The following is a 25,485-nucleotide window of genomic DNA, read 5'->3' on the forward strand; positions in this document are numbered from 1 at the left end:
GATATACCAGTCCCAATTCATAGTGATGAAGCTTGCGTTTTAAAAAAAGGTAAAGGTAGAGGACCCCTGACAGTTAAGTCCAGTCACAGACGACTCTGGGGTTGTGGCACTCATCTTGCTTTACAGGCCGAGGGAGCCGGTGTTCGTCCACAGACAGTTTTTCCGGGTCATGCGCCCACCATGACTAAGCCGCTTCTGGCGAAACCAGAGCAGTGCACAGAAACACCGTTTACCTTCCCGCTGGAGCACTACCTATTTATCTACTTGCACTTTTTGGCATGCTTTCGAACTGCTGGGTTGGCAGGAGCTGGGACCAAACAACTGGAGCTCACCCCATCACGGGGATTCGAACCACTGGCCTTCTGTGGCAAGCCCAAGAGGCTCAGTGGTTTTGACCACAGCACCACCCACATCCCCCTGAAGCTGGCTTACAAAGCCATAAATAACTTGAGACAACAATGTTTCTCACCCTAGGAAACATAAGATCCCCTCCCTGTATACGTATGATGATGTTTAGTACTGTCCATTTTCAGAGGCTAATCGATAACAAATTTCTTGTTATTTTTGAGGCCTTTGGGGAGGGGTATAGTGTTACCATATGGTGTTCTTCTGCTGCATTGCTAGACTTCTGTTTAGTTGCCTTAATATTTGCTGGTATTTTACTTTTATAGGATATGGTTTACTGTGGTCAAAAAAAAAAAAATGTACAATATGCAGGATACGTACAGGATTTCCAGGAGATCCTCCCACAAGAGTTCTTAGTAGAAATGCCATCAACCTCTCTCTACAAGTGTTTTAAAGATTATAGACAAAAAGATCCGGATCAATTGCTTGTATTTCTCCTGGTCCACTTTAGAGTATTGTTGAAGGCAGTGCAAGGATAAAAGCTTGCCTGTTCCTGGAGAGAATCCTTGTGTCCAAGTATGCAGCTGTGATGACTCCCATAATAATAGGAATTAATATCTACAAAATTAAATGAGAAATATTGTTTGTTTGGTTTTTGAGAAATATATTTTCTATGTAAATGAGGGTTCGCCATGGTGAAGATTAGTAAATATGGGATATACAGGATTTATACTCAGATAAATGTGTGTGTTTTGAATTTTTGTTTTCACATGGAAAGGTTTGACTTTTTCCTTTTCAGATTTCATATGGTTCATTTGAACCAGCCACAAATGATCAAATCAAACGTGGTTTCTTCTACCGCATGGTCCCCAATGAAGATCTTCAGTACAAGGGAATTATCCAGTTACTTCTGCATTTTGGATGGAAATGGATCGGGCTCCTCACTCCAAATAATGAAGCTGGAGAACATTTCTTGCAGATCATTGAACCAATGCTTTTCCAGAATGGAATCTGTTCAGAATTCACAGATAAAATTGAAGAACTTCCGCATTTCACTGGTAACATACTGGATATGCTGGATGACACAGGGATTTTGACCCCAGCTTTCATATCAAGCAAAGCAAATGCGGTTGTTATATATGGAGATTCTATTTTGTGGGTAACTATTGCTATAGAGGCAAGGAATATTATTCAGCTGCTATTGCCTCCATCTAAGAGGAAGCAACATGTAGGAAAAGTATGGATTACAACTGCCCAAATTGATTTCTCATTAGCTTTTTTTAAAAAACCTATTGAAATAAATATACAAATATGCCACGGTGCATTCTCCTTTGCCATTCATTCCAAGGACATTCAAGACTTCTCAGACTTTCTGAGGAATGTAAAGCCTTCCTGGGCAGATGCAGATGGTTTTACCAACGATTTCTGGGAACAAGCATTCATGTGTTCACTTTCAAATTCCACTGGGTCAGCACACATATGTACTGGAGAGGAGATGCTGGAGAGCCTTCCTGCACCATATTTTGAAATGCGCATGACCGGTCACAGCTACAGTATCTATAATGCTGTCTATGCTCTGGCACACGCCTTACATATTAGGTACTCCTCTGAAGCCATCAGCAAAAGGATAAAGGGTGGAGACAGACTCTCTTCTCAGACTGTAGAGCCTTGGCAGGTAACTTCTAAAGTGTTCACCTTGCAAAGTATTCAGTGTTGTGTGCTGTACTGATATATAATGTGAGTTGGCATTCATCTATAAGTGACTGAAAGTAATAAATAACTGAAAGTAATATATACATGAAAGATTAACCTTAAATTATTTTATTTCCTACAATTACACTAAACAGACTTTAGATTACAAAGACTTTCATAAGTGACAGAATAGCAGCAACTACTTGAAAGGTTAATAATTGTTCTAAAAATACGCTGCTATTTAAACATTTAGAACTGGCACTATAATTAAATTATAGTACAAATGAACAAATTTTGACATTTCTAGCAGCTTCGAAACCTTTATCCATATATCTAGCTCTATCTATCTATCTATCTATCTATCATCTATCTATCATCTATCTATCATCTATCTATCATCTATCTATCTATCTATCTATCTATCTATCATCTATCTATCTATCTATCTATCTATCATCTATCTAAGTAGGAAACAGGCAGAGGGCCTTCTTGGTAGTGACTCCTTCCCTGGGTAACAACTGACCTTCAGAGGTCAAGGAGATAAAGAACTACAAAACTTTTTCTCCCTCCCACTCTCCAATTTAAAGAGCACTAAGAAAACGTGTCCGAGGTTTTTCCCCCAATCCCACCTCGCTTGCCATCCAGCGACTCTTTCACAAGTTTTTCCCCTGCCAGAAAGCAGGAATTGGCCGCAAGCAGAGGCTGAATGTTCTGTGGAAGGTTTTCCCTGTGCAATTCACAAGAAAAGTGAGTACCCCAGCAGGGGATGGTACTGCAGACCCCCTGGGTGTGTTCTGTGGAAACTCTGGGGTCCCCAGACCTCTAATAGTGAACCACTGAATTAGACAACTTGTTGTATGAGGTTCATGGCATCAATTGGCCAAGTGGAATGTATCTGAAGCTGTCAAAAATGACGCTGGGGGCCACCTGCACCATGTTCCTCCCCACATTGTGGGTGTCCCATGCACATGTGTGATGTCACATGCTCCATGTGTTGTCACACACTGGGAGGAGCCCCAGCTGCCCCCTCCGGGCTTTTCAGAGGCCTTTTTAAGGTATCTCCTAATGGCCTTCAGAGTCTATAAGGGGCTTCATCGCCCCTTCCCACTGCTCCATAGGAGCCCACAGCTGTAGCAGGTGGGCCCACCAGAGCCCTTCTGGCTGCAGAATATTGAGGGGCGTCTGACCCCCTCATTGAACAATTTGTGGGTGCATGGGCATATGCCTATCCGCATATAAGACGAGCATCGTCTTATACATGGAAAAATACGGTACCTTCTGTTTAAATACTTTTTAGCTTTCCACACCATTTTACAGATTTTAAATGACAGTACCCCACCCTACTTATGCTCGTCTACGATGGTAATAAAAAAAGATTGCTTGAAGTGGATAACTCTTGTAGAAAAATAACTTAAATCCTTCTGGGATTTAAGACTATTACCACATTTTCTAGGCCTTCTGATTCTCTCTCTTTTTTTTTATAATATTTATTGATTTTCCAAAAACACAAAAGTTACAACAACAAAGAAAATCAAACACAGCAAAACAGGGAAAAAAGAAGGGAAAAGAACAAAAACCCAAACATGCACAGAAAAAAAAAACAAAGAAAAAAACCCACACCCTCCCTCCACCCCTCCCACCAACACAACAAAGAAAAAGGAAAAAAACCCAAAAACAAAAACATTCAGAAAAAATAAATTTCCATTTTTCAGATTCTATTTTTCAGTAACTTATTTCCTCGGCCTCCTCCCACCTCCCTTTCTGTATTCCAGTTATTAATCAGGTCAGCAAATTCTTTCCATCTTTCACTGCTTACTCACTCATTTACCTTAATCCATTTGTACCTTATTCTCTCATCCACATTACAATTTAAGTAAGCATCTAAGAAAAATTTATCCAAGCTCCAATTCACCAGATAAGAAGAAAAAAAGAGAAGAAAACAAAAAACCTTAGATCTTATACTTTTAAATCATATACCCTTATATCTTAATGTCTTAAATCCTTATGTTATTTCCACTAAAGCCAAATAGAATCATTCCACCATCTCCCAAGGGTTCTTAATCATACCTTATTATACTAAATACTATTTTTAAAGATTCCCTATTTTTCCCACCATCTCATCCCCCTGGTTTCGGATTCTGCCAGTCCTTTTTACAAATTTTGTCAGTCTTTCCTGTCAACAAATTAAGTCCCTAACCCGGTTCCCTTATGTCCGAGGCTCTCAAATCGTCTCCCTGGACTGCCTGCAAGTTTCTTTTCCGGCCTGAAATTAAGTCCCAAAGAGCTTCTTTACCAACGTCTCCTTTAATCCTCTTCAGCACGCTTGCCCAGACTTCATATTTCAGTTCAAAAGCCAAAAAGTATTCCACAGCGTACTCCACAGTCTCTTTGGGGTTACAATGCTCCATCTTTCTAAACTTTTCCGCAGTGCCACCCTCCAGCATATTGATCATCCATCCTGCATCACTCAGTCCACAAGGGCCACTGCCTTTCCAAATCTGTCCTTTGGCCTCAGTAACCTCGAACTTGAATTTATCTTCATCAATTTGAGGCTCTGTTACTGAGACTTCCACATGAGATTCCTCTTGCAGAATCAGAACCGGTTTTAGTTGCTCCATCCTCTTCTCCAGTACTTGACTTTGTGAATTTGATTCCTTTTCTCGAGCCACACCTGTTGAGTTGTTCGCATTCTGTACCAAAATCAGTACATTTTCCCTCAGATCAGAGACACCCTGTTCAAGAATGCTCACTTTGTTTAAAACTTGATCCAGCAGAGCTATTATTCTTTCAGCCATATTCTCAGGCTTGTTTTCCCAGTATTGTCTGCTGCCCTTCAAGGCCACTTTCAGAGCTTCTTATCTGTCTCCTCGGAATTTTCCATCCAATGTAACAATGTAACAATCCCAGTTCCCAGACATGCGACAGTTAGCAACAGTTTACTTTAATTATTTTCCATTCACTTCAGTTACAAAAAATTACCATTTCGCTCCTTTTTCTTTCAAAAACCACAAGTCAATACCTAGAAAAAATATGTCTCTGATCCTCCTTCCATAAAAAGTATAGTCCATTCCTCCGTTGTTGTTATTTTTAGGTTATAAAGACTGACAGCCCGGTCCCAGGGCTTGAGACGGCAATAAATTGGATCAACTTTTACTGTCTTGCAGGGCTCAATAATCCTTCAAAAGAATCTCCCCCTCTTCCCCTGCTTCCGAGGGGGGGTTCAGAAAACTTAAACGGTAAAAGTTCACACTTTGCAAAACACTTTTCAAAGGCTCCAGCTTGTAGCAGCTTTGCTTTGTTCTTTCTACAGAACGGAAGGTGGGCTTCCTGTTTATGCCTTCACGTTCAAGTGCCGAATTCAGATAGTTTTGTAGTCCAATTCTGTTACTTACGAAGTTTATTTGAGTCCAAATGTCCACAGGAAAAGTCGGTGCTTTTTGGCAACAGCTGTGCGGCTTCACTCCCTGAAAACAGTGATCGATTCAATGTGCCGTGCCGCTCACCCCACGTCGCTCCGGAGCCCCAAAACCGGGGTCTCCCCACGAGTAGGGGGGGGCACTAAAGGCACGTGCCGAACCCCAAGCCCACGGTCTTCCTCCGACCGTGGTTTTTAGTGGGTCTCCGCCTCGCCGTGGAGGTTAGACCCAACTTTCCAGGGAGCGGTCTCCTCCGCAGCGGAGGAAATCTGCCATTAGCCAGCTGCACCGACCCGGAAGCCTCTAGGCCTTCTGATTCTCTTTCCACCTAGGTCCACTCATTGCTACAAAGGATCTCATTCAACAACAGTGCTGGGGATGAAATCACATTAAATGAACATGGAGAAATAGCAGCTGGCTTTGATATTGCAAACCTGGTCACTTTCCCAAATAATTCCTATGTCAGGGTCAAAGTCGGAAAGCTGGATCCTCAGGCCCCTCCTGGCAAAGAACTCATCATTAATGGGAACGGAATCCAATGGCACAGACTCTTCACTCAGGTAAGGAAATCACTGTGGGGGGAGGTGCTGCTGCTGCCACTAGTAATAATGCTGCTACTAATAATTTTATTAATAAAAAATGAACCACGTAATGAAAAAGAGCAATATGCACAGAAGACATGTCACACCAAGCAGGACCAATGGCTATCAGACAGTGTTGTCCAACATGCTTGTTGGTCCAAGGCGTTTTTCCAGTTAGTAGCATTAGATAGATTGCTAACATTATCATCTTCTGGTGCCTCTTGTAACTCTAGTGTCAAGTTGGAATGCTAGAAACCGGGATGTACGTAATTGTGTGTCAGGTTGGCTCCTGCCACAGGCCCAGGCCCAGGGGGAGCCCCCCAAATCATGCCTTGCTCGGAGTGGTTACTAGCCTGGCTGCTCATCTATGTACTCCATCGGCTGTGGACAAGGCATGCAGGCTCCTCTCAAAGCCTCATGTTTCTGATTTAAATAACCAGTAGTGTATTAGATCAAATTATCTGATGGTTGTAGCAATGGTCAATCTAGATATGAACATTGTAATCTTCTTGTGTTTCTATGATGCTTAGAACTATAACTTTTTCTCCCACTGTGTATGTGTTGCTTTGGCACATAGAAAACTTATGGTTAACATTTCTGGCCCTCCTACTTACTGGTAGATCACCTGATGTTACATCAATCCCCTAAAATATTTCATTAATATTAACCTCTTCATGTCTCTTTGGATAGGTGCCACCCCTTTCATTATGTAATGCCAACTGCCTTCCCGGTTATGAGAAGAAGAAGAAGGAGGGGAAGAAGTTCTGTTGTTATGATTGTGATCCATGTCCTCGTGGAATGTTCTCAAATGAGAAGGGTGAGAGATGCCATATCACCGTATACAAGATATTATAGTAAATTCTGAGCAAATTGGCAATGAGGTTTGCACTGTATGGTCTCAATTAATATTGTTTATTAACAATACAGTGGTATTTTGGGTTACATACGCTTCAGGTTACATACGCTTCAGGTTACGGACTCCGCTAACCCAGAAATAGTACCTTGGGTTAAGAACTTTGCTTCAGGATGAGAGCAGAAATTGTGCTCCAGCGGCGTGGCAGCAGCAGCAGGAGGCCTCATTAGCTAAAGTGGTGCTTCAGGTTAAGAACAGTTTCAGGTTAAGAAAGGACCTCCGGAACGAATTAAGTACTTAATCCAAGGTACCACTGTAGTAGAATAATCTCCCTTCTGTCTCTGTAAAAGCTGCCACTATGAAGAAATTATGTTAACCTTCAAGAAAGGATACCATGAGGATGTGACCGTAATCTGTAATGTAAAGATTTTCCATCAGTGTACCTACATATATTGATATTCTAAACATTAAAGGTAAAGGTAAAGGGACCCTTGACCATTAGGTCCAGTCGTGGCCAACTCTAGGGTTGCGGCGCTCATCTCACTTTATTGGCTGAGGGAGCCGGCGTACAGCTTCAGGGTCATGTGTCCAGCATGACTAAACCGCTTCTGGCGAACCAGAGCAGAGCATGGAAATGCCCTTTACCTTCCCGCCGGAGCGGTACCTATTTATCTACTTGCACTTTGACGTGCTTTTGAACTGCTAGGTTGGCAGGAGCAGGGACCGAGCAACAGGAGCTCACCCCGTCACGGGGATTCGAACCGCTGACGTTCTGATTGGCAAGTCCTAATCTCTGTGGTTTAACCCACAGTGCCACCAGCATCCCATTCTAAACATTACTGCATACAATATTCTCTAATTTTTTAAAAAATATATATTTTTATTATAGTTTTCTTGGTTTACAAAGGTATGTGCAGTGTCTCTTTTTTTCAAGTTACATTTTCCATAGGAAAGTTCATTTGTTGAGACATTAGGGTTACATTAGGAAGAGAAAAGGGGGGAAGAGGTGGAGGGGGCCATGGTGCGTTGCGGTGGGGTCGGGAGGCGATATTTCTATTTTGCTTAATGTATGTGTGGGGTTTTGTGTCAGCGTAGATTGTGCAGGTGCTCTTTGCTATTTGCATGTGTTCCTTTGGTGGTGAGAGAGATTGGGGTTGGCCTAGGGTGCAGTTGCTTGTTTTTGGTTGCTTGTGGTGAACTTTGTGTTCGTGTGTGAGTGGGAGTAGGTGGGTGTTTTGGATCAGGTTAGCCATATTGATTCATATGTTGTTGGTGGATTCTTGTCATTGTCTTGTTGGGCTGTGTATGTGATAAAGGGGAGCCATACCGGAGTGAAGGTATCTTCTTCTATTTGTCATCATGTCACTTTCAGTTTATTGGTTAATTTTTCTAGTAGCGCTGTTTCCCATATTATTTGGTACAATTGGTCCATGCTTACTCCTGACAGGTCTTTCCAGTGTCCGACTATGATGTTTGTGGTTGCTGAGAGTAGGTGGGTTATGAGTTCTTTGTGATGCGAGTGGGCATTGTTGTCTTGGAATATGATTAGTAGGGCCAGTTCTGGGGTGATTTCTAGTACTTGCTTAGTTATTTTACATTTCTTGCATGGCTGTTGTCCAGAATAGTTGGATTTTGGAGCATTCCCACCACATGTGTAGGTATGTGTCTGTGGAGTTGCACCATCTCCAGCATTTTGGTGAGGTTCCTGGGTGTATTAGTGCTAGTTTCCTTGTTGTTAGGTAATATTCTCTAATGTTTAATGCAGTTTCTCATTGATGGTGGCTCACTGCTGTGCTGCCACATTTTAAAAACACATTTTAATGATATACGCCATGAGTGTAGATCCGCACGCTCTGTTTTGATGCAAAAAGACATAAACATTGTACATGCATTCTGCCCTGGAAGAAACCAAGGTTTTTAGGGGAGGGAGCATGGAAAAGAATTGGGGTCTTTATTCTAAGAACAAGGTTCCTTGGAAACTCTATCTTCAAAGCTTCTAGGGCACAAGCATTTCGACTAGAAGTTTTGAAACTTATGCTCGTGGAAACGTTACGGTAAGGGAACTCATGATTTAAAAAAAAACCTCTTAAGCATATACTGGATTGTTTCCAATTGTCATACTACCTTTTTTCAGGATTGGAAACCTGTGCCAGATGTCCTCCAGACCAATATCCAAATGAAGAGCAGAATCAGTGCATTCCCAAGAAACCACACGTCCTAGGCTTTGGGGAAACTTTGGCCATTGTTTCAACTTTCTCTGCGCTTTTATTCTCTCTTATCACAGCTATGGTACTTGGCATTTTCATTAAGAACCGGGACACTGCCATTGTCAAAGCCAATAACAGAAGTCTCACTTACATTCTCCTTGTGTCCCTTCTCTTGTGTTTCCTCTGCACTTTGATGTTCATTGGAACTCCTAAGGAGGCAACCTGCCTTCTCCGACAAACAGCTTTTGGCATCGTCTTCTCTGTGGCCCTCTCCAGCATCTTGGCCAAGACTATTTCAGTGGTTTTGGCATTCATGGCCACCAAGCCCGATTCCACAATCAGGAAGTGGGTAGGCAAAAAACTGGCTTACTCCATCGTCCTTTCCTGCTCTGTGATTCAAGTAGGAATCTGTGCCTTCTGGCTGGCAACCTCTCCCCCATTCCCAGATGTGGACATGCACTCAATGACTGAAGAAATTATATTCTTATGTAATGAAGGGTCAGTTCTCATGTTCTATTGCGTTTTAGGCTACATGGGCTTCCTGGCCATTATCAGCTTCACTGTGGCCTTCTTAGCCAGGAAGCTGCCTGACAGCTTCAATGAAGCCAAGTTCATCACCTTCAGCATGCTGGTCTTCTGCAGTGTTTGGTTCTCCTTTATTCCCACATATTTGAGCACCAGAGGAAAATACATGGTGGCTGTGGAGATCTTCTCCATCTTGGCTTCCAGTGCTGGGCTGCTGGGTTGCATCTTTTCCCCTAAATGCTACATTATTGTGGTGAGGCCTGAGCTGAATAACAGAGAGCAGCTGATTCGGAGAAAGATGTAAATAACAGTATAGTTTATCATTTCTGTATTTAGACTCTGTAGACTTGTTGGCATGGTAATTTCACTGTCTTTTTTTCAAGAAGGGAAGTTAAATTAAAATAACAGAAGAGATTGTCTTATCCACTGCTTGTTTTATAAAAAGGAGAGAAAATGTTTAGTAGTGCTCTCATTTTGCTACTCATATTGAAATTCTGCCCCTTAATGAGGCCAAACTTAGATTCACAAAATGTTTAGGGTTATGCATCTCCCTGCGTCCCCTCGGGGGGAGGGGGATCACTGGTGTTATCATCTATGTTCTTGATATCCAGCATAGTTGCATACGAGATGTAAATGAATGTGATTATGTTTATTTAAGAAACCATGGATTATATGCAAAAACTTTGAATGCCTATACATTCTGTTTCTCTTCTTCTCCTGCATCCAAAGAAATGCCCCCCTATCTTCCCAAGAGGCCCTGAACATCTACTGAGGAGGAGGTGATGGGGTACAGAGAGAAGAGATGAAAAGAAACACAAAAATTTGAGAAGCTGTCTTATAATGAGTCCATGAGTCTATCCAGCAGGGCTGTGCTCCAGATTTGACCATGCCCCAAGCCATATTGTCCCTATATTGGGTGACCGTCTATTAAGTTTGTGTTAGACAGCCAGAAAATTGCAGCAGATTGGATCTGAGATACTTTGTCTTCACTATATGCCTAACTGCACTAGCAAAGAGGCTGAGCCATTTCAAAAAGTTTGTGCAAGTAAATGAAGGGAGCCAGGCAATAAAGATACTTTATGTTTAGGTAAGGATGAAGAAGAAGGTAAGAATCCAGTAGTAATGGCCAAAGATTGCTTGCCCACTGCCACTCTCAAGATTCAGTTTGCAGCTTGTGTCATCACACCTCAAGGAAGCCAATCAAGAAATGACTCTATGTTCATTACCAACCCAACCATTCCCCTACATGTACTGATTATTTTAAGAAATGAATGGAAAGTGACAATTTCATGGTAACAGTAATTCTATTAAATCATGGGTCATGTTTTGTGTGATTCGTTTTGAGGAGTCTACATTTATGTACATATTCATTTACCATGTTCATTATATGTGGAAGCAGAACATTTAAAAGTGCTCCAAACTGAAAATCATATGGGCATTCCACTAGAAATTCCAGGCACAAAAAGACACCTCTAACCAATTTTAGAATTCCCAGTATAAACCTGGATTTCTACATTTCTGGAATCTTTTAACTCAATTGACATAAGACTGTGCAGGGAGACAGGAAGTGACTCACCTTGCCATATGTGGAGACTGCTCCAGATTCAGAGGTCTCTAATACCTAACATACCCCTAGTGGATCAATATCATCCTAGCGATGGAGCCTTATTCTACACCCCACTCTTATTTGCACCAGGGGTCATCAATCTGTGGCCCTCCAGATGTTGCTGAATTGCAGCTCCCACCAGCTTACAACAGACCATTGCTATCACGGATGATGGAAGCTGTAGACCAAAAACATCTGGACGGCATAACAGTGCCTATCAGTGCCTTACACTGCGGTGCCTTGAATGATGGTCAGGGGTGCCACGGACAACACTGGCCTCTGTTCCTCTTTCCTTCCCTCCCTCCTCTCATGCCCTCTTGTGACTCGGTCTCCCAAAAGTTTCCACAGCCTTGACTACATGCTCTCCAGATGAATGGTGTCTCTGGGACTGGCCAGGGGGTGCTTCCCAGCAGTAGGGCAGTGTTCGGAAGCACTCCTGTTTGGGGTAAGGGGGCAGCTCAGAAACCAGGGTCAGCAGCATCAGCTTTGTGGAGAGGGCAGAGGAGAGGAGGCTGAGGGAAAACACCACAAGGGAGGGTGTTTAAAAAAAGGTGGGAGGCAGCCAGCTCTGCAGACGAAGGGTAACATAACTGGGGTCCTGAGCCTCACAGGGGTACCACAGAAAGAATGTAGTTGGAGAAGCGACCCATGGGCTCAAAAGCCTCTTGTCAGGCTGCCAGAAAAGCCCTTCCATTTGTGGTTCAATGCTGTAAGCAGAAAAAGTCAGGGCTTGAGAGTAATCAACTTCATAGCTCAGTAACCAAGGAGACATCACATGGCACATCCATGAGCTAAGCAGGTCAGTTGCAGAAATTAAATTCCTGCCCCTTTCAGAATAATTTTTTATTAACCGACCAATCACATCAAATCAAACCAGATTACATACATTCCAAATTGCACAGCCGAATTTTAAATTTTTTTGGGGGGTACCCATATTTCAAGTTCCGAAGGCGATCCAATCAACTTCTTGCTTCTTGTTGCTGTTTTAATGTCCACAAATCTAACCATATGATGTTCACTGTACTATCCAGTCCTTTCTTACTGTTTTTCCACATCTCTTGTTTTTATTTTCATATATTTTTCCTTTCTCATTGTGATCTCTGATAGTCTCCACAAGCTGGTTAAAACAGTTTGTAATCCTGCGTGGATATTATTATTTTTTTATCCAGTAGCCATATCCAGACGTTTTCAATATAACATCACTTCCATACATCAAAACAGTCTTAGCGCCATTAATCTTCACCAATCTGCCTCCTTTCTCAAACCTCTGAGGACATTCACCAGGAATGCAGTCTGAAAACAATCCGTTCCTCCTCCCGGCTATAAATCCTTTGGCAAAATGGCAACTCTGAATTAGTTGCTGCGCCATTCCAAAAGCTCTTATTGCTTCTCGATCTCCATAAAGCATACTTGTGGTTAAAGTTTATCTCCACACAGACCTTTATCATCCTGCTTGGGTCAGTTAAACCGACGGTTCTAATGAGGAGGGGTTCTTGGTAAATCACATAGAAGGAAAGTAAAAAAGTCCCCCCCCCCCATTCAGTCCTGTTGCCGGCATACCCAGCCTTTGGTGTATCTTCATCGTAAAATATTCCTGTTGCTCCAACCCGTCGTCTTCTTTCGCAGAGGTCACTTAAATTAGCAGACTTCACTCCCCTACTTCACTTGAAATATGTGCATTTGCTTCTTTTGTAATTAATTATTCCAAATTGCTGCAGCTAGTGTGTGATCAGAGACAACGTCCAGGAGAGCCGAGATCCACACGGGGGCATTCTGCCTAATGAGCTCACCCCCTTCTTTTGAATTTGGGGGTGATTTATGGGCACAGCAGGCAAGGGCAGTGTTCCCCATTCCCTTGGGGCAACAAGGGAGTCTGCCTACTCCCATAACAGCCTCTTAATTACCCCGTGTGGGTCGGAGAGATGGTATTCTCGGCCATCTTCCAATGTGCCCCTAGTGCCCCCGCCCAATTCCTGCCCCTTTCATCCCCTATTTATACCTCCATTCTTAATTGTTCCAGCCTTTTCTCAACTCTTTGTTCCTGCACTGAAAATGGGGAAGGGGAAAGGAGATGAATCAGTTCTGTATGGCAGAGAAGACACAACCCCTACTCCTTCTCTATCAGTATCTGTGGCTACCTCAATCATCTCCATTTCACCTTCACTCTCCAGTGGTGATTCCTCTCTGGCCCACCATTTTGAACCTGGTTCAAAGTCCCTTTCCCCCTAAGGTGCCTCCTGGGTTACTGGCTGCCACTACTCTTCCTCATCCAGCCAGGCCCTGACATTGTCTTAGATATTCCTAAACATGTCACTCAGCTTCAAACAGTATATACATGTCCTTTCAAAAGTAGCTGGACTGTATTATCCGGGGTCCCTATATCCTGATATGGTTTGGACCATTTCCATCATTGTTTCCAAGATCTAGCAACTGGAACCAATGTTTCATATGTCAGAGAGTGTCAGGGCCAATAGCAGTAGGAAATTAGACAAGTGGGAAAAGGATGCAGTTGGCTCACCTCCCAACACATTTTGATAGAGAGGTTTTTAGGTGAAATATGGATGCCTGTCTACAGGTAGAGTGTTTTTTTTTTCTTGGCTTGTTTTTAGTTCTGGATGTCCTGCAATAGCAAGCAGATTGGACAAGATGACCTTGGAGGCTTCTTCCTAACCTTTGATTCTGCAATGTGACAAATATGTTTACTTTGGCCGTTCTCCTACTGGTGATGCAACACAGAGTTCAACAATATTGCAAAAGTAATTATCTTCTCTATAATTATTAAAATTATGGTAATCAATTCACTTAGAAAAGCTCCAGAAGGCTGAATGGGATATAAGAAAAAAATAATTAAATCTGAAATGATTAAAAGCACCCCGGTGTTCCATAGAGAGCTAAGGTAAGCTAAGGAGAGGTGAGGCCACCTTTTGCGTTTCATTGTATTGATTAGATTTCAAATCATAGCATTCAATGACATTTTTGTGGCAGTGTTGAAGTTAAGGAGCAGGTGGATACCTGCCCCTTTAAGTACAGAATTGGCAGAGTCAGTGGTCACAAAATACATCCTGTTCAAGTTAGGCTGATGATAGTAACAATATTGTAGACAGCTAAAGGAGATTCCATGTGTAGAAGGATAGTTGTGATGAGGATGTTCTTGTTACTGCTGCTTCTCCTGCTGCTTCCCAATATGGTGCCCAAAGTGACCACTGTCGTTTGCAGCAGAAATAATCCTGTGCATATTCCACATGAATGGTATGAACATGGTGACCTTATCATTGGTGGGATAATGTCTCATATCTATTACCTATTGCCCAGCATTTCCTTTGATGAACACCCATCTCAGGCCTTTATTAACAGTCCAGTGTAAGTAAAGGGCTCTTAAGATCATTTCATTTATTCTTTCTACAATTATATCTGACTATAAAGCACTTGGTTTGCTTTGAAACCCAATGGAAGATTAAAGCCAATAATAAGATTTAATAGACTATTTTATAACCTGCTCCAAGATACATGGCATCTCTCTATCCTCCGATGAAGCATAGTTCACTCGCTAGACCTCAGTAGTCGCAAGGGTGATGTTTAAGATCTGCAAACAGTGAGCACACATTGGGCACAGAGCCATTGGAGTGCTGTCCCCTAACCTGGTAACCAAGGCACTTGGCTTTGGGAAGGAGTCATGGGCTCTGACAAGGTCCTGGAGTCCTCCTGCTTCCTTCCCAAAGTCTAGTTAGCACTTTCCCAGCTTTGGGAACCGGGGGGAGGGGGGCTCTTGGATCCTACCCAAGCAAGCCTTGTGTCCCCTTCCTTAAGCCTGGCACAGCTTTGCCCACCTTTAGGAAGGGCCAAGTGGGAGCAAACTTTTGGCCTTGCCCAGGGTGCCATAGTACCAAAGTCTGCACTGCTAGTCAATCCCATATAGCTATATCTAAATTTCTCTATTTTCATTTCATACCAGTTTGTTTTGCTAGGGACAACAACTGACAAAAGGGGTTTAGTAATGATGTCAATAACGGTGCATATTGCTAGTGATAAAAGCGGCATGGTTGAAAAAACAAGTGAAGATCACTTCTCAATCTATGTGTTCAGAAAAGTAAAAAAATCTGTTTCGGATGGAAGAGAGATCCAAACATTAGCTCTAAAGGCAGAAAACAATTTGTATATTTCCAACACAATTTAATTGAGGCAGTTGTATCCCTCAGATCTAGGTGTTGTGCACTGTTTAATTGCCCATAAAATAATAAGGCACTTTATTTGCAGAGTGACGACCAAGTCCTACCAACACCTCCTGGCCTTGGTGTTTGCTGTTGATGAGATCAATGAGAATCCCAAGATCTTGCCCAATGTCACTCTTGGATTCCACATCTATGATAGCCATTCTGATTCAAAGATGGCCTACCGAACCAGTCTGGATATGCTCTTTAAATCACATCACTTTGTCCCCAACTACATGTGTGGCATTCAGAAAAATGTAGTAGGAGTCATTGGGGGACTTAGCTCTGAAACCTCCTCATCCATGGCAGATGTCTTAGGTCTTTACAAGATTCCACAGGTAGAATATGGGTATTGAAAAATTTTATTTCATATTATAATTCACTCTTTTCTCCTTCAAATAGGAATCTGTTGATACATCAATATGAAGTGGTAAAATGGAGAAGGGAAATGGGTTGCCGTATATGGATATATTTTGGGGGGTATAATATTAGTACTCAACAATTTACATGAAATGATCCAGGTTCTATAGAATGTGTGTAAAGTATATTTAATGGGAAATTGTTTGAATATTCCAGTTTGATAAATTTCACATTACATCATTCCTGAAAGCACTGCCCTAGCTGCATGAGAGGTATACCTGTCCCCATTCATAGTGATGAAGCTGGCTTTTTTTAAAAAGGTAAAGGTAGAGGACCCCTGACAGTTAAGTGCAGTCACAGACGACTCTGGGGTTGCGGCACTTATCTTGCTTTACAGGCCAAGGGAGCCGGCGTTTGTCCACAGACAGTTTTTCCGGGTCATGTGGCCACCATGACTAAGCCGCTTCTGGCAAAACCAGAGCAGTGCACGGAAATACAGTTTACCTTCCCGCTGAAGCAGTAACTGTTTATCTACTTGCACTTTTTGGCATGCTTTCGAACTGCTGGTTTGGCAGGAGCTGGGACCAAACAACTGGAGATCACCCCGTCGCGGGGATTCGAACCACTGGCCTTCTGATCGGCAAGCCCAAGAGGCTCAGTGGTTTCGACCACAGCACCACCCACATCCCCCTGAAGCTGGCTTACAAAGCCATAAATACTTGAGACCACATTGTCTCTCACCCTAGGAATCATAAGATCCCCTCCCTGTATACGTATGATGATGTTTAGTATTGTCAATTTTCAGAGGCTAATCGAAAATAAATTTCTTGTTATTTTTGAGGCCTTTGGGGAGGGGTATAGTGTTACCATATGGTGTTCTTCTGCTGCATTACTAGACTTCGTATTAGTTGCCTTAATATTTGCTGGTATTTTACTTTTATAGGATATGGTTTACTGTGGTCAAAAAAATAAAATGTACAATATGCAGGATACGTGTAGGATTTCCAGGAGATACTCCCACAAGAATTCTTAGTAGAAATGCCATCAACCTCTCTCTACAAGTGTTTTAAAGATTATAGACACTAAGAACCTGATCAATTGCTTGTGTTTCTCCTGGTCCACTTTAGAGTATTGTTGAAGGCATTCCAAGGATAAAAGCTCGCCTGTTCCTGGAGAGAATCCTTGTGTCCAAGTATGCAGCTGTGATGACTCCCATAATAATAGGAATTAATATCTGCAAAATTAAATGAGAAATATTGTTTGTTTGGTTTTTGAGAAATATATTTTCTATGTAAATGGGGGTTCGCCATGGCAAAGATTAGTAAATATGGGATATACAGGATTTATACTCAGATAAATGTGTGTGTTTTGAATATTTGTTTTCACATGGAAAGGTTTGACTTTTTCCTTTTCAGATTTCATATGGTTCATTTGAACCAGCCACAAATGATCAAATCAAACGTGGTTTCTTCTACCGCATGGTCCCCAATGAAGATCTTCAGTATAAGGGAATTATCCAGTTACTTCTGCATTTTGGATGGAAATGGGTCGGGCTCCTCACTCCAAAGAGTGAAGCTGGAGAACATTTCTTGCAGATCATTGAACCAATGCTTTTCCAGAATGGAATCTGTTCAGAATTCACAGATAAAATTGAAGAACTTCCGCATTTCACTGGTAACATACTGGATATGCTGGATGACACAGGGATTTTGACCCCAGCTTTCATATCAAGCAAAGCAAATGTGGTTGTTATATATGGAGATTCTATTTTGTGGGTAACTATTGCAATAGAGGCAAGGAATATTATTCAGCTGCTATTGCCTCCATCTAAGAGGAAGCAACATGTAGGAAAAGTATGGATTACAACTGCCCAAATTGATTTCTCATTAGCTTTTTTTAAAAAACCCATTGAAATAAATATACAAATATGCCATGGCGCGTTCTCCTTTGCCATTCACTCCAAGGACATTCAAGACTTCTCAGACTTTCTGAGGAATGTCAAGCCTTCCTGGGCAGATGCGGATGGTTTTACCAACGATTTCTGGGAACAAGCATTCATGTGTTCACTTTCAAATTCCACTGGCTCAGCAGAAATATGTACTGGAGAGGAGATGCTGGAGAGCCTTCCTGCACCATATTTTGAAATGAGCATGACCGGCCACAGCTACAGTATCTATAATGCTGTCTATGCTCTGGCACACGCCTTAAATATTAGGTACTCCTCTGAAGCCATCAGCAAAAGGATAAAGGGTGGAGACAGACTCTCTTCTCAGAATGTAGAGCCTTGGCAGGTAGTATTTCATCTTATAAAGTGTTCACCTTGCAAAGTATTCAGTGTTGTGTACTGTACTGATATATAATGTGAGTTGGCATTCATCTATAAGTAAATAACTGAAAGTAATATATACATGAAAGATTAACCTTAAATTATTTTATTTCCTACAATTACACTAAACAGACTTTAGATTACACAGACTTTCATAAGTGACAGAATAGCAGCAACTACTTGAAAGGTTAATAATTGTTCTAATAATACACTGCTATTTAAACATTTAGAACTGGCACTATAATTAAATTATAGTACAAATGAACACATTTTGACATTTCTAGCAGCTTTGAAACCTTTATCCATATATCTAGCTCTATCTATCTATCATCTATCATCTATCTATCTATCTATCTATCTATCTATCTATCATCTATCTATCTATCTATCTATCTATCTATCTATCTATCTATCTATCATCTATCTATCATCTATCTATCTATCTATCTATCTATCTATCTATCATCTACCTATCTATCTATCTATCATCTATCTAAGTAGGAAACAGGCAGAGGGCCTTCTTGGTAGTGACTCCTTCCCTGGGTAACAACTGCCCTTCAGAGGTCAAGGAGATAAAGAACTACAAAACTTTTTCTCCCTCCCACTCTCCAATTTAAAGAGCACTAAGAAAACGTGTCCGAGGTTTTTCCCCCAATCCCACCTCGCTTGCCATCCAGCGACTCTTTCACAAGTTTTTCCCCTGCCAGAAAGCAGGAATTGGCCGCAAGCAGAGGCTGAATGTTCTGTGGAAGGTTTTCCCTGTGCAATTAACAAGAAAAGTGAGTACCCCAGCAGGGCATGGTACTGCAGACCCCCTGGGTGTGTTCTGTGGAAACTCTGGGGTGCCCAGACCTCTAATAGTGAACCACTGAATTAGACAACTTGTTGTATGAGGTTCATGGCATCAATTGGCCAAGTGGAATGTATCTGAAGCTGTCAAAAATGACGCTTCGGGCCACCTGCACCATGTTCCTCCCCACATTGTGGGTGTCCCATGCACATGTGTGATGTCACATGCTCCATGTGTTGTCACACACTGGGAGGAGCCCCAGCTGCCCCCTCCGGGCTTTTCAGAGGCCTTTTTAGGGTATCTCCTAATGGCCTTCAGAGTCTATACGGGGCTTCATCGCCCCTTCCCACTGCTCCATAGGAGCCCACAGCTGTAGCAGGCGGGCCCACCAGAGCCCTTCTGGCTGCAGAATATTGAGGGGGGTCTGACCCCCTCATTGAACAATTTGTGGGTGCATGGGCATATGCCTATCCGCATATAAGACGAGCATCGTCTTATACATGGAAAAATACGGTACCTTCTGTTTAAATACTTTTTAGCTTTCCACACCATTTTACAGATTTTAAATGACAGTACCCCACCCTACTTATGCTCATCTACGATGGTAATAAAAAAAGATTGCTTGAAGTGGATAACTCTTGTAGAAAAATAACTTAAATCCTTCTGGGATTTAAGACTATTACCACATTTTCTAGGCCTTCTGATTCTCTCTCTTTTTTTTTATAATATTTATTGATTTTCCAAAAACACAAAAGTTACAACAACAAAGAAAATCAAACACAGCAAAACAGGGAAAAAAGAAGGGAAAAGAACAAAAACCCAAACATGCACAGAAAAAAAAAAACAACAAAGAAAAAAACCCACACCCTCCCTCCACCCCTCCCACCAACACAACAAAGAAAAAGGAAAAAAACCCAAAAACAAAAACATTCAGAAAAAATAAATTTCCATTTTTCAGATTCTATTTTTCAGTAACTTATTTCCTCGGCCTCCTCCCACCTCCCTTTCTGTATTCCAGTTATTAATCAGGTCAGCAAATTCTTTCCATCTTTCACTGCTTACTCACTCATTTACCTTAATCCATTTGTACCTTATTCTCTCATCCACATTACAATTTAAGTAAGCATCTAAGAAAAAAGTTATCCAAGCTCCAATTCACCAGATAAGAAGAAAAAAAGAGAAGAAAACAAAAAACCTTAGATCTTATACTTTTAAATCATATACCCTTATATCTTAATGTCTTAAATCCTTATGTTATTTCCACTAAAGCCAAATAGAATCATTCCACCATCTCCCAAGGGTTCTTAATCATACCTTATTATACTAAATACTATTTTTAAAGATTCCCTATTTTTCCCACCATCTCATCCCCCTGGTTTCGGATTCTGCCAGTCCTTTTTACAAATTTTGTCAGTCTTTCCTGTCAACAAATTAAGTCCCTAACCCGGTTCCCTTATGTCCGAGGCTCTCAAATCGTCTCCCTGGACTGCCTGCAAGTTTCTTTTCCGGCCTGAAATTAAGTCCCAAAGAGCTTCTTTACCAACGTCTCCTTTAATCCTCTTCAGCACGCTTGCCCAGACTTCATATTTCAGTTCAAAAGCCAAAAAGTATTCCACAGCGTACTCCACAGTCTCTTTGGGGTTACAATGCTCCATCTTTCTAAACTTTTCCGCAGTGCCACCCTCCAGCATATTGATCATCCATCCTGCATCACTCAGTCCACAAGGGCCACTGCCTTTCCAAATCTGTCCTTTGGCCTCAGTAACCTCGAACTTGAATTTATCTTCATCAATTTGAGGCTCTGTTACTGAGACTTCCACATGAGATTCCTCTTGCAGAATCAGAACCGGTTTTAGTTGCTCCATCCTCTTCTCCAGTACTTGACTTTGTGAATTTGATTCCTTTTCTCGAGCCACACCTGTTGAGTTGTTCCCATTCTGTACCAAAATCAGTACATTTTCCCTCAGATCAGAGACACCCTGTTCAAGAATGCTCACTTTGTTTAAAACTTGATCCAGCAGAGCTATTATTCTTTCAGCCATATTCTCAGGCTTGTTTTCCCAGTATTGTCTGCTGCCCTTCAAGGCCACTTTCAGAGCTTCTTATCTGTCTCCTCGGAATTTTCCATCCAATGTAACAATGTAACAATCCCAGTTCCCAGACATGCGACAGTTAGCAACAGTTTACTTTAATTATTTTCCATTCACTTCAGTTACAAAAAATTACCATTTCGCTCCTTTTTCTTTCAAAAACCACAAGTCAATACCTAGAAAAAATATGTCTCTGATCCTCCTTCCATAAAAAGTATAGTCCATTCCTCCGTTGTTGTTATTTTTAGGTTATAAAGACTGACAGCCCGGTCCCAGGGCTTGAGACGGCAATAAATTGGATCAACTTTTACTGTCTTGCAGGGCTCAATAATCCTTCAAAAGAATCTCCCCCTCTTCCCCTGCTTCCGAGGGGGGGTTCAGAAAACTTAAACGGTAAAAGTTCACACTTTGCAAAACACTTTTCAAAGGCTCCAGCTTGTAGCAGCTTTGCTTTGTTCTTTCTACAGAACGGAAGGTGGGCTTCCTGTTTATGCCTTCACGTTCAAGTGCCGAATTCAGATAGTTTTGTAGTCCAATTCTGTTACTTACGAAGTTTATTTGAGTCCAAATGTCCACAGGAAAAGTCGGTGCTTTTTGGCAACAGCTGTGCGGCTTCACTCCCTGAAAACAGTGATCGATTCAATGTGCCGTGCCGCTCACCCCACGTCGCTCCGGAGCCCCGAAACCGGGGTCTCCCCACGAGTAGGGGGGGCACTAAAGGCACGTGCCGAACCCCAAGCCCACGGTCTTCCTCCGACCGTGGTTTTTAGTGGGTCTCCGCCTCGCCGTGGAGGTTAGACCCAACTTTCCAGGGAGCGGTCTCCTCCGCAGCGGAGGAAATCTGCCATTAGCCAGCTGCACCGACCCGGAAGCCTCTAGGCCTTCTGATTCTCTTTCCACCTAGGTCCACTCATTGCTACAAAGGATCTCATTCAACAACAGTGCTGGGGATGAAATCACATTAAATGAACATGGAGAAATAGCAGCTGGCTTTGATATTGCAAACCTGGTCACTTTCCCAAATAATTCCTATGTCAGGGTCAAAGTCGGAAAGCTGGATCCTCAGGCCCCTCCTGGCAAAGAACTCATCATTAACGGAAACGGAATCCAATGGCACAGACTCTTCACTCAGGTAAGGAAATCACTGTGGGGGGAGGTGCTGCTGCTGCCACTAGTAATAATGCTGCTACTAATAATTTTATTAATAAAAAATGAACCACGTAATGAAAAAGAGCAATATGCACAGAAGACATGTCACACCAAGAAGGACCAATGGCTATCAGACAGTGTTGTCCAACATGCTTGTTGGTCCAAGGCGTTTTTCCAGTTAGTAGCATTAGATAGATTGCTAACATTATCATCTTCTGGTGCCTCTTGTAACTCTAGTGTCAAGTTGGAATGCTAGAAACCGGGATGTACGTAATTGTGTGTCAGGTTGGCTCCTGCCACAGGCCCAGGCCCAGGGGGAGCCCCCCAAATCATGCCTTGCTCGGAGTGGTTACTAGCCTGGCTGCTCATCTATGTACTCCATCGGCTGTGGACAAGGCATGCAGGCTCCTCTCAAAGCCTCATGTTTCTGATTTAAATAACCAGTAGTGTATTAGATCAAATTATCTGATGGTTGTAGCAATGGTCAATCTAGATATGAACATTGTAATCTTCTTGTGTTTCTATGATGCTTAGAACTATAACTTTTTCTCCCACTGTGTATGTGTTGCTTTGGCACATAGAAAACTTATGGTTAACATTTCTGGCCCTCCTACTTCCTGGTAGATCACCTGATGTTACATCAATCCCCTAAAATATTTCATTAATATTAACCTCTTCATGTCTCTTTGGATAGGTGCCACCCCTTTCATTATGTAATGCCAACTGCCTTCCCGGTTATGAGAAGAAGAAGAAGGAGGGGAAGAAGTTCTGTTGTTATGATTGTGATCCATGTCCTCGTGGAATGTTCTCAAATGAGAAGGGTGAGAGATGCCATATCACCGTATACAAGATATTATAGTAAATTCTGAGCAAATTGGCAATGAGGTTTGCACTGTATGGTCTCAATTAATATTGTTTATTAACAATACAGTGGTATTTTGGGTTACATACGCTTCAGGTTACATACGCTTCAGGTTACGGACTCCGCTAACCCAGAAATAGTACCTTGGGTTAAGAACTTTGCTTCAGGATGAGAGCAGAAATTGTGCTCCAGCGGCGTGGCAGCAGCAGCAGGAGGCCTCATTAGCTAAAGTGGTGCTTCAGGTTAAGAACAGTTTCAGGTTAAGAAAGGACCTCCGGAACGAATTAAGTACTTAATCCAAGGTACCACTGTAGTAGAATAATCTCCCTTCTGTCTCTGTAAAAGCTGCCACTATGAAGAAATTATGTTAACCTTCAAGAGAGTATACCATGAGGATGTGACCATAATCTGTAATGTAAAGATTTTCCATCAGTGTACCTACATATATTGATATTCTAAACATTAAAGGTAAAGGTAAAGGGACCCTTGACCATTAGGTCCAGTCGTGGCCAACTCTAGGGTTGCGGCGCTCATCTCACTTTATTGGCTGAGGGAGCCGGCGTACAGCTTCAGGGTCATGTGTCCAGCATGACTAAACCGCTTCTGGCGAACCAGAGCAGAGCATGGAAATGCCCTTTACCTTCCCGCCGGAGCGGTACCTATTTATCTACTTGCACTTTGACGTACTTTTGAACTGCTAGGTTGGCAGGAGCAGGGACCGAGCAACAGGAGCTCACCCCGTCACGGGGATTCGAACCGCTGACGTTCTGATTGGCAAGTCCTAATCTCTGTGGTTTAACCCACAGTGCCACCAGCATCCCATTCTAAACATTACTGCATACAATATTCTCTAATTTTTTAAAAAATATATATTTTTATTATAGTTTTCTTGGTTTACAAAGGTATGTGCAGTGTCTCTTTTTTTCAAGTTACATTTTCCATAGGAAAGTTCATTTGTTGAGACATTAGGGTTACATTAGCAAGAGAAAAGGGGGGAAGAGGTGGAGGGGGCCATGGTGCGTTGCGGTGGGGTCGGGAGGCGATATTTCTATTTTGCTTAATGTATGTGTGGGGTTTTGTGTCAGCGTAGATTGTGCAGGTGCTCTTTGCTATTTGCATGTGTTCCTTTGGTGGTGAGAGAGATTGGGGTTGGCCTAGGGTGCAGTTGCTTGTTTTTGGTTGCTTGTGGTGAACTTTGTGTTCGTGTGTGAGTGGGAGTAGGTGGGTGTTTTGGATCAGGTTAGCCATATTGATTCATATGCTGTTGGTGGATTCTTGTCATTGTCTTGTTGGGCTGTGTATGTGATAAAGGGGAGCCATACCGGAGTGAAGGTATCTTCTTCTATTTGTCATCATGTCACTTTCAGTTTATTGGTTAATTTTTCTAGTAGCGCTGTTTCCCATATTATTTGGTACAATTGGTCCATGCTTACTCCTGACAGGTCTTTCCAGTGTCCGACTATGATGTTTGTGGTTGCTGAGAGTAGGTGGGTTATGAGTTCTTTGTGATGCGAGTGGGCATTGTTGTCTTGGAATATGATTAGTAGGGCCAGTTCTGGGGTGATTTCTAGTACTTGCTTAGTTATTTTACATTTCTTGCATGGCTGTTGTCCAGAATAGTTGGATTTTGGAGCATTCCCACCACATGTGTAGGTATGTGTCTGTGGAGTTGCACCATCTCCAGCATTTTGGTGAGGTTCCTGGGTGTATTAGTGCTAGTTTCCTTGTTGTTAGGTAATATTCTCTAATGTTTAATGCAGTTTCTCATTGATGGTGGCTCACTGCTGTGCTGCCACATTTTAAAAACACATTTTAATGATATACGCCATGAGTGTAGATCCGCACGCTCTGTTTTGATGCAAAAAGACATAAACATTGTACATGCATTCTGCCCTGGAAGAAACCAAGGTTTTTAGGGGAGGGAGCATGGAAAAGAATTGGGGTCTTTATTCTAAGAACAAGGTTCCTTGGGAACTTTATCTTCAAAGCTTCTAGGGCACAAGCATTTCGACTAGAAGTTTTGAAACTTATCCTCGTGGAAACGTTACGGTAAGGGAACTCATGATTTAAAAAAAAACCTCTTAAGCATATACTGGATTGTTTCCAATTGTCATACTACCTTTTTTCAGGATTGGAAACCTGTGCCAGATGTCCTCCAGACCAATATCCAAATGAAGAGCAGAATCAGTGCATTCCCAAGAAACCACACGTCCTAGGCTTTGGGGAAACTTTGGCCATTGTTTCAACTTTCTCTGCGCTTTTATTCTCTCTTATCACAGCTATGGTACTTGGCATTTTCATTAAGCACCAGGACACTGCCATTGTCAAAGCCAATAACAGAAGTCTCACTTACATTCTCCTTGTGTCCCTTCTCTTGTGTTTCCTCTGCACTTTGATGTTCATTGGAACACCTAAGGAGGCAACCTGCCTTCTCCGACAAACAGCTTTTGGCATCGTCTTCTCTGTGGCCCTCTC

The sequence above is a fragment of the Podarcis tiliguerta genome (assembly GCF_965153285.1).
Source record: "Podarcis tiliguerta genome assembly, chromosome: 13".
Lineage (NCBI taxonomy): Eukaryota > Metazoa > Chordata > Lepidosauria > Squamata > Lacertidae > Podarcis > Podarcis tiliguerta.